This window comes from Zea mays, chromosome 7, assembly GCF_902167145.1.
Source record: "Zea mays cultivar B73 chromosome 7, Zm-B73-REFERENCE-NAM-5.0, whole genome shotgun sequence".
NCBI lineage: Eukaryota > Viridiplantae > Streptophyta > Magnoliopsida > Poales > Poaceae > Zea > Zea mays.
Genome location: NC_050102.1, coordinates 9,673,388 through 9,684,135, shown reverse-complemented (window position 1 = coordinate 9,684,135; position 10,748 = coordinate 9,673,388).

Below are 10,748 nucleotides of genomic sequence, written 5' to 3'. Positions count from 1 at the left end.
AAGAGAATTTGGACAACGTGAACAACGTAAACAACCCTGCTGACAACAGCTATGAACCGTCAGCTTTGTCCTCACCACCCCCAGCTGACGAGTTCCTTAGTCCGGATTGGGACTTTGCTGACCACTTTGCAAACTTCTGGGGTCTTGAATATGATTCCGACCAGATGCCATCGTTTAGTGACAATGAAGTTTAATTTGGATCATGTTAGAGTCAGGTGTTAGTAGTGTGACTAGGATAGATCAGGCTTTTGGTTCATGCGACTTTCTAAACTGTTCCTTGTGCTTTTGTGTTCAGCAGCACTTTAATTTCGTCAGACCCTATATGTAATTATGACAAACGAATGTGACTGCTTATGGTACTGCTTTATTTTATTATGGTCAGTTTCCTGTTATATTTGTTGTCGTATTAACTGAAACTTCAATACGTATTTTCAATTGTGTACACTATTTTGCACTAGATGGACAAGTCTGGCAAAGTGATTGTTAAGTGGGATAGTAGAGCAACAAAAATTTACACAGAAATATGTGTAGAAGAGGTCAATGCACGGAACAGGCCACAACAATTCCTAAACGTCGAAGGGTATGCTAACCTGATAAGAAAGTTTAAGGAACGCACTGGTCGCACATACACAAGGGATCAAATGAAGAATAGGTGGGATACGTTGAAGAGAATGTTCACCCAGTGGAAAACTCTTAATGAAAGGGCTACTGGTCTTGGTCGAGACCCTCATACTGGTTCAATCAGTGCACCAGATGAGTGGTGGGCCAAGCAAAATAAAGTAAGTAGATCTTTTTTTCCCTAGACTAACATTAGTATTGGCCATCTAAAACTAGGAACTACCATGTTGGTGCAGGCAATGCCAGGTTGTATTATGTTCAAAACAGTCCCCCTAGAGAATGAGGACGAGCTAAAGGTTATGTTTGGACCCATCGTCTGCATAAATGAAAGAACCCTTGTTCCTGGCGTCGAGGATGCTAATTCATCATCTGATGATCATTTCGAAGCCACTTTAGGTGGGGGTGAAAACAGCACACCTGACCCATGCTCAAATGCGACTGGGAAGCGTAAGGTGCGTCATGATTCTCCTAAACCAAAGAGGAAAAAAGATTCGAGGGAAGAGTACATGAAACGCCTTGTGGAGGCTTTTGAGTCGCGTTCAAGGACCACTAACAAGTCCATCACCTCTACTGAGACCGACCCTGTGCGTGTTGAGGTTAGTGCGCAGTTGCAATAAGTGATCGATGATGGTTCACCAGAAGGCAGCGACCTGCATTTGTTTGCCACTCATCTGTTCATTGAGAAAAAATATAGAGATATATTTGCTTCACTCAAGACCGCAGAAGGAAGGAACGCTTGGCTGCGCCATGCATTCGAGATAGATGTTAAAAAGTCCAATTAGATGCTGCTAGTCCGACAACAGAGGCTTATGTTGAGTATTATGTTAGTTGTGTCTGGTTTATGAGTCTTGTCGTTTCAGTTTTATGAGGATTGTCGTCTTAGAACATAAACTTTCCGTACGCATCGTTTTCCCTTTCAAACAATTTTCCAAATATTCGAGTTGACCATGTATTTCAATAATCAGAGTTGTAAGTCTGTGAACAATGTGAATCTGTGAACTTTATGTCACCTATGATACATGCTTATGTGGCTTGTAAAATGTGCTTCTACATTAATATGCTGCTTATACAACTGTGCTTGCATATGAAATTGTGCATGTTGTTTCTGTGCATGCAGATGTGTGACCCTTATGCACACACATCTGATGATGATGAAATGGATGACACAGATGGTGAATTGATTGTTGCTCTATATGCTGTAGACATTTGGGGCAGGCATTTCAGTCAGGTTCCTAGAAGAACATTGGTGGAATCTGGTATTCAATGGGTTCAGAGAACGTTGGAGATTAGTAACGACTGCTTCGACATGTTTCGCATGCGCCGAACTATTTTTAGACGATTGCATGACACGTTGGTAGAAAATTATGGTCTGCTTCCTAGTCGGGGTGTCAGTACTATGGAAGCTCTTGGCATATTCTTGTGGGCATGTGGGGGTCCACAATCTTTTAGGCAGATACGGAATAAGTTTGGTCACTCCTTGGAAACAATTAGTCGCAAGTATAGTGAAGTCCTTAATGCACTGTATAAGATGTCATCTGACATAATCAAGCCAAAAGACCCAAATTTCATTGAGACTCATCCTCGTTTGCGAGAGGCGAGGTTTTGGCCACACTTCAAGGATTGCATAGGCGCAATTGATGGTAGTCACTTTCCAGCGGCAGTCCCGGCCTCGGAGCAAGCGAAATATATTGGCCGGCACGGTTACGCATCGCAGAATGTAATGGTCGTTTGTGACTTCGATATGAGGTTCACATTTGTTGTCACAGGATGGTCAGGATCCGTACATGACCCAAGAGTATTACAAGATACTTTGATAACTTATGCGGACAGGTTCCCCCATCCACCGGAAGGTACATAAATATGTAGTACTTTTGTATAATACGATATTATTTTATGGCTTAAGTATTTAACATTTGTATTGCATGTTTGTGCAGGTAAATACTATCTTGTCAATTCAGGTTATCCAAATAGAAAGGGGTACCTTGCACCTTATAAGGGTCAGAAGTACCACATTTCGGAATGGCAAAATGCGAGGCAACCTATTGGGAGCAAAGAAGTATTCAACTATGCACACTCATCGCTACACAATGTTATTGAGCGATCGTTTGGGGTGCTCAAAATGAAGTGGAGAATTCTATTAAGTCTCCCTTCTTTTTCGCTTGAGAAACAATCGAAGATAATTATTGCATGTATGACATTGCATAACTTCATTAGAGATAGTGCTCTACACGATAGAGATTTTGATGAAGTAGGACCTAATAGCCTGAGTCATGATGTACCTGTAGGTGAGAGTAGTACTAGCACATCTGATGAGTTAGACATGAGTGCTTTTCGAGATGCAATTGCTAATGCATTAGTGTCGTAGTTAACTTTGTCAATGTAACGGTACTTATGATGTAATCAACTCCACTAATTATTGTGTAATGACCTTTTGTTGGTTTACTGTTTAAGTTTATCGTTTGTTCGAACAGAATCTGCAATATGAGAATCTGTTTGTACAAACACGTAGATTCTAACGAACAGCTTTTCTGCACAGCTGGCGAACCAAACACCTAAATTCTAACCACCAGCTTTTCCCAACAGCCAGCTTTTCCCCACAGCCAGCTTTCAGAAAAGCTGGTCAGAAAAAAGCCGAACCAAACACGCCCCTGATCTATTAGATTAGGATCCAACCACAGATACAATCATAGTTTGTTATGAATTTTTTATAGAGATTATTAAGCTGCTGGTGGAAGGATTTAAGTGTTAAATATGACTTATAGTTGGATCATGATATAATGAATTAGATGGTTTGCTTGCACGCTTGCACAGAAGGACTGTTTGCATAGCAGTCGTTGACCAAAATAATGACCCTATTTCTATTGAGCTTTTTTCAACCTATGGCCATTAAAAGTTGTTGCGCACGGCCTGTTTGGTAGCAAAACTCAAAAAAGGAGTTGGCCAGAGTACGTCAAAAACTTAACTTCAGAGTTATAAATTCTATGGAGTTTTTAGAGCTGCACTACAATTTTTTGGAGTATCTCTTTTGCTGCTCCAAAAACTCCAGAAAAAACTAGTCATAGAGTTTTGAGTTATTTACCCACCACTGTCACCGGGTTATGAGAAACAATTTAAACTCTGGAGCAGAGCTGCTCCACGCAGAGTTTTGGAGTAGAGCTACTCTAAGGTGGAGCAGAGCCATACCAAACACGTCCTAAGTGAGAGCACCTAGAGGGGGGGTGAATAGGTGATCCTGTAAAATCTTAACTTATAGCCACAAAAACTTGTTAGAGGTTAGCACAATAGTTGCCAAGTGGCTAAGGAGGAGATCTTGCACAAAATGACAATCACAGAGAAGACACAGAGATTTATCCCGTGGTTCGGCCAAGTACAACACTTGCCTACTTCCACGTTGTGGCGTCCCAACGGACGAGGGTTGCAATCAACCCCTCTCAAGCGGTCCAAAGACCCACTTGAATACCACGGTGTTTTGCCTTGCTTGTTTTTATCCCACTTGCGAGGAATCTCCACAGATTGGAGTCTCTCGCCCTTACAATTAAGATTCACAAAGAAGCACGGAGTAAGGGAGGGAAGCAACACACACAAATCCACAGCGAAACGCGCACACACACGGCCAAGATTCGAGCTCAAAGACTATCTCACAGTTTCTCACAAGAACGGAGCTCGAATCACTTAGAATCACAAACGAATGCGCAAGAACTTAGTGTGGATGATCAACAATGCTCAAGAGTTGCTTGGTTGTCTCCTCCATGCGCCAAGGGGTCCCTTTTATAGCCCCAAGGCAGCTAGGAGCCGTTGGGAACAAATCTGGAAGGCCATCTTTGCCTTCTGTCTCGTGGCGCACCGGACAGTCCGGTGCACACCGGACACTGTCCGGTGCCCGATTTGTTTCCATAAAAAGCTCATCCGACCGTTGCTTTCTGATGCAGATCTGCGCACAGTTGGCGCACCGGACATGTCCGGTGCACACCGGACAGTCCGGTGTACCTTTCCGACCGTTGGCTCGGCCACGTGTCGCGCGCCGATCGCGCGGTCGACCGTTGGCCCGGCCGACCGTTGGCTCACCGGACAGTCCGGTGCACACCGGACAGTCCGGTGAATTTTAGCCGAAGTCGCCGGAGAAAAACCCGAGAGCGGCTGGTTTGCCCCGCGCTGGTCTGGCGCACCGGACACTGTCCGGTGCACACCGGACAGTCCGGTGCCCCAGCCCGAAACAGCCTTTGGCTGTACATAGCCACTCTTCCACTTCTTTTCTTTTCTGCTTCTTCCTGTTTCTAACACTTAGACAAGATATTAGTACACAAAACCAATGTACTAAGGCTTAGAAACATACCTTTACTTGTGATTTGCACTTTGTTCAACCATGGGCACATTTTCACATTTAAGCACTTGTGTTTGCACTCAATCACCAAAATACTTAGAAATGGCCCAAAGGCACATTTCCCTTTCACTAAGCGCCCCAACTTTTCAGCCTGCTTCTATAAGAATCGTTTTGGTAAAAACCTTCCAAAATAAACATGAACACATAATCGGTCGAGTCGTCACGATATCAGAAATTCATCGCTTTCTCGATCCTGGACCCTTTGAACCACTTCATCTTCCGCCGCACATAATTCCCACGATACTTAGATTCTTTGCACAGTCAGATTCTTTCCACGGCCAGATTCTTAGAAAAAGTTGTCAGAAAAAGCTGAACCAAATAGGCCCAATATCTTGGAGTGTATAGTTTGAAACGATAGATATTGACTATAAGGACTAGTTTGGAAACACTTTTTCCCCAATATATTCCTATTTTCTCAAGAAAAAATAAACTAATTTTCCTTGAAACAATAAAAATCCTTTAAAAATGGTGTTCCCGTACTAGCCCTAGATGATTTCATGGGTTGCTTTTTAATTATAAGAGCTTTCTTAAACTTTTCTCTAACTTAAAATTAAAGGGGAGAAGAAAGAATCAAGCCTCCAACACATCCCTAAATTTTTCCTAACTTTTCATAGCCCCTAAACTTCTCTAATCTGTAACTATGTTTTGGTTCCCACAAAATTCATGACAGCTCATCCACGCATCCTGTCGGCCTTTTTTCCCGTCGAGTGCTTCGAACGTGGATTGTTGAATGCAGTGGCGGAGCCAGGCGACAATTAGAGCCTGGGCACTATCGGTGGTCCATCGCCAGTTGTCTTGGCTTTGTTGTTGGTTGCGTCCATGGATATGGCCCAATGGTAGCCTAATATGTATACTAATAGGTTGTCATGTCTTGGGCCATTTACTTGCTTGCTAATCATCATCAGCCAAATGATCATCAGCTGCAAAAAAATACTCTACTGGATATCTTTGGCATATATACTTACTAGCAGAGTACTTACATATAAATGCAACAAGAGGAGGAAGAGGAACTCTAACTTGGTGGTGCTTGCTGAAGCTGAATGCTGCTGACCTGCATACATGGGGTGTTGATGTCTTGGCGTGCTCTGGTGTTTGTGTGCGAGAGGGAGAGGGAGGGACCGAGCACGTAGTCCAAGCATCCATCCCAAGGACAACAAACCCCATATGTCCCATTGGGTAAAATGGGGTAGGGTATGGTAGGGTGGTTGACAAGCTAGGATCGGAGCGGAGGGGAGAAGAAAAAGGTGGCTTTCTTCTTGATCATCGCAGGACACTATTGGAATAGACACGTACGTAGCCTAGCTTTGCAACTGAAACCACTACTCTTGCTCCTCCTCGTTTTTCACTTGTGGTAGCAGTGATAGTTCCTCTCTAGATCCGGTTGGCGTCGAAGCCCAGACACGTGTCCGGGCATGCCGGGTGGTGGCTCTGCCACTGGTTGAATGAGATTAGATTTTTTTCATCATCGTTTGCGCGCGCTGTTGGAGAAAAGAAGGGAAAAAACCTCTCTATACTTTTTGGTTGTTTCAAAAACAACTCTTTGGGGAGACTTTTTAAAGGGAGCTTTTATAGATGCTTTAATCTCTTGAGATTATATAATATGAATAGATTATGATTCTAAATATACATACCCTTAAAAGAAGGTAAACTTATAGCTAATGGGTAGGTTGGTGAGTCATTTTTCTTGTCGTAATCTTTGTAAAAGAATTAAAACAATTGATTTTATATTTCAAACATGTGCAAATAAGATGAATATGGTTAATGGTTGAGCTGCTACAAAGAATAAACGGCGAATCAATTGGAAATGGTGGATAGGACGACGACGGACAACTTTGGCTGCTCAATAGGAGCTCGCACCGAACAAGACTAGGCGGTGATGTTTCTGCAAAGCGGCGGTGGTTCGGGACTTCAGATGTGGACGACGAGCGATGACGTCAGGAGAGTCTCGAGCAAAGATCGAGAATTATGTTAAGGATGATGGACAATACCATCACTTACCAAGTCTTAGCTGGTTTAGATATCTCAACTCAGCAAATATACTTAGTTAGAGTTCACCTAACAACTAGTCGAGGCTTTAGCTATGCTATTTCGAACCCCTATAATAATCTAAGTTGCTAACAATTCTCTCTCTATGTTCCAAACATACCATTGGATAGCGCCGGTGACATACTTTAAAACATCACCTACCTTATATTTAGAGGGTATTTAGTTAGAGGGACTAAAGATTAGTCTCTAGTTTTTAGTCCCGTTTAGTCCCTTTTTTACCCAACACTATGACTAAAATATGGACTAAAATGATTTAGTCTTTAGTCCTTCACATATGTGTTAAAAGGGACTAAACCATATTAATTCCACATTTACCCCTCATTTAGGTGCTGTTTGGTTCACGAAATGTAACTTAAATGGTAATGGTAATGGTTTACACTCGATTACGGACGGTAACAAGTTTGCATAGTCCGGTATCGATTTTTAGTATGGTATCTGATTACGGTTGGACTAAAACAAACATGATTTAACGTTATCATTTACCCATTACGTTACAAATATTTGAACCAAACGGTACCTAAGTTCAATTGTACTAATAGCAGGAGAATGTTAAAGGCTATTTTAGTCTTATTATGGGTCATTTAGTATATTCTTACTATTTTTAGCCCCTAGAACCAAACATGTTAGGAACTAAACTTTAGTCCCCTAACTAAACTTTAGTCCCTAGACTAAAGAAACTAAACATGACCTTAGAAAAGATCCACTTATCTATATCCTCTAGTATATTCTCTAAATATAGAATGCACTCCTCTATCCTTTATATATGGAAACTCTCTCATTTCCTCTATCCATTTTATACTTTAGATGATAGATCAAACAAAACCAAAATATATATATAAGACATTTAAAGATATGATAAATACGTACATACAAAAAATGTAGAGTAAAGTGTGTCTATGATAAGAGTATTTAATATATCGAGGATGAAATATAGAGGACGTTGTTAAAGAGTGATGAAATGTAAGGAGGATAATCTTTTACGTGAGCGTATAAAAGATGAGATATATAAGTTATGGTTAGAGATTGTCTTAGGTGGCGGACAAGTCATGTTGAATAGTAGGGATGTTTGGGTTGTATCCCTTTATATGTGTCTTCTACATATTTTCTCCTCTATATTTTAATTATCTTTGACAGTGTAATCTATATCTTGTCATCTATATATGGATTATCTATATTAAAGTTTCCTCACTTTAGTTTTTGTACATATAAAATATATTATACATATTTTAGCATTGTCTAATCCATTACAAGTGTAAAAGTAGATAGAGAAGTGAGAGAAATACTTTATATAGAGAGGGCGAAGGAGTTTATTTGTTATCTCTAAAGACATTCTCTACATCTTATCATCTCTATATAAATGATCTATATTAAAGTTCATATACAAATGGCTACGTAGTATATTGATGATTGTATGTGATTGGAACTTAGAGTGCAAAACTTTCAGTCGATAGATAAAACTAATACCGTGCATAAGAAGTGAAGTTAGGTTTACTTATAGATTTTAACTTGCACAAGAAAATTTAGATAAGAATATTTCAACCTTCCTTGGGTATTTGGGTATCCTGAAGCTGCTCGTTTGAGCTACAGTTATGGCTTCGCCTGGAGCCCGTAAACTAGTATCTACTATTAGTACTTGCAGAACATGCTATTGTATTGGTTGGGAACAAGCCACAGTACCAGATTCCCAACTGATACTTAGCATCTGGGACCAGGACTAAAGGCTCAACCTTTAGTCTCGGTTGTATGAACCGTAACTACAAATGAGCATTTAATACCGGTTCACAATATAAATCGGTACTAATAGTTAGACCTTCATAACCAATTCATGTAAAGAACTGATTCTACAACAACAACCACAACGCCCGATAAGCACAAGCGAACAACTTTATTTTTTATAGGATTAGTTTTGTACTTATTCCATAACAACAGATTTTGTAATGTACACAAGAATGTTGAAATATGTGAATTATGGATGTGATGTTTTTCTTTTGTTTTTTATGTTCGCACACATGGTAGATTATAGGGATGGCAATGGTCGGGTTCAAGTCAGGTGTAGCAAAACATGTCTCATCACACCCGTAAGGTCACCTAAACCCGCCCAAGATCGCACAGCAGGTGAAATTCCAAACCCGGACCCAACAATGTCGGGTTTCGAGGTCACCCGCGGGTTTTTTACTTGTTATACACTTCCAAACAATAATTCTATATAAGCAATTTAATACAACAATAATTTAGTTATATCTATGGATTTTAAGTCTTCTCACATTGAGTAGCAACAAAACACTTCACGAATCATAGCCAGGTTACCTATTTAAAATAATTACTATTGTAGCTTAATCATTATTGCACAAAAACAAATAAACCAAATTGTTGAACACCAAAAGTGGCGAACGGTCCGGATCTAGGGATCGAATGGTCCACGCCCCCGCGGTCAGATTAACTCGGACGATTATCTTTATCTCGTGCGTGGTTATCCATCTAATCACGTGGGGTTTGTTAGCTATCGCCTAGGAATGGGTCCGAACCTCTCCCTATATATATGAAGGGGTACGACCGATTGAGAACCCCTGAACACATTCCAATCGAACCAATTACTTTCCTTATCATCCCTGCCCTAGGAGTAGATGTAGCCTAGCTTTAGTTGTAGTTTTTTCGCATATCCACCTCCACCCCTATTCAACTCTACGCATTCTAGATCCGTCTTGGGTGGTCTGACGACCTCAAGACGACCCTAGAATCTTACCCCTCCCGGGGGGCAAGATCTAGTTGTCCACTCAAGATATCTTACTCAAATTGATCTCTTAATTTTCAGGCGACTCTACGTCGTTTGGGGACGCCCCGGATGACCTATCGACCCGCAGCGCCCTAAGATCTCTCCCCCAGGGACGAGATCTAGATTCCAGCGAGGACGAAGACGACCCTGCGTCATCGCGAACCGTCCGACCCAGAGCACGGACCGTCCGGTGCGACGCAGGGAAGGCGTCACTCCTGTGTTACACCCCTAGTGATTGGCGCTGTTGAAAGCTCTCTTGTGGGTTTTGGTGTTTGGATGACAACCCAATTAAAGGACTAACAAGTGTGCTAAGTGTTGAACAGGTGCTTAATGCAAAGCTAACAGGGTTCAACACAAGTGAACAAGTGTGATGGTCCAAAGACTAATTTATCTATAGATAATGAACACTGCTTAAGTGAGATTCGGTGTGCGTAACTCAGAGACAACTGATCAAGCCAAGGATGGAGGCAAGAAGAGCTTCGAGGTACCGAGTGCACGAGAGAAGGTCAAGGAGACCAGGAACCCAAAGCAAGGGTTGAAGAAGAAGACTTGCAAAGTCAAGGTTGATCGAGTTAAGAGTTATGGTGCATCAAGGATCACTACATAAGGACATGACTTACAACCAATGAGGTAACATCTATAGTTATGTGGTGTAAGTCATAAAGCTCAAGATCAAGCTCGAGAAATGAACAAGGGAGTTAGAGCTCAGATATGTCAATCTAGATCAAGTCAAGTTGACTTAATGGTTTAGAGTCCAACATCGACCTCAAACATGCCAAATTGGGTAAAACGATGAAAAAGGTTAAGTATGTAAGGTTTGAGTGTTTAACCATGTTGCATACACCTCTTACTACAAATTTGGTGCTTTGGTTTGCTCTCTAACTCTTTCTGTAGAGAAAGTACCATTCTAAGCTCTGCTGGAGGAGAAAC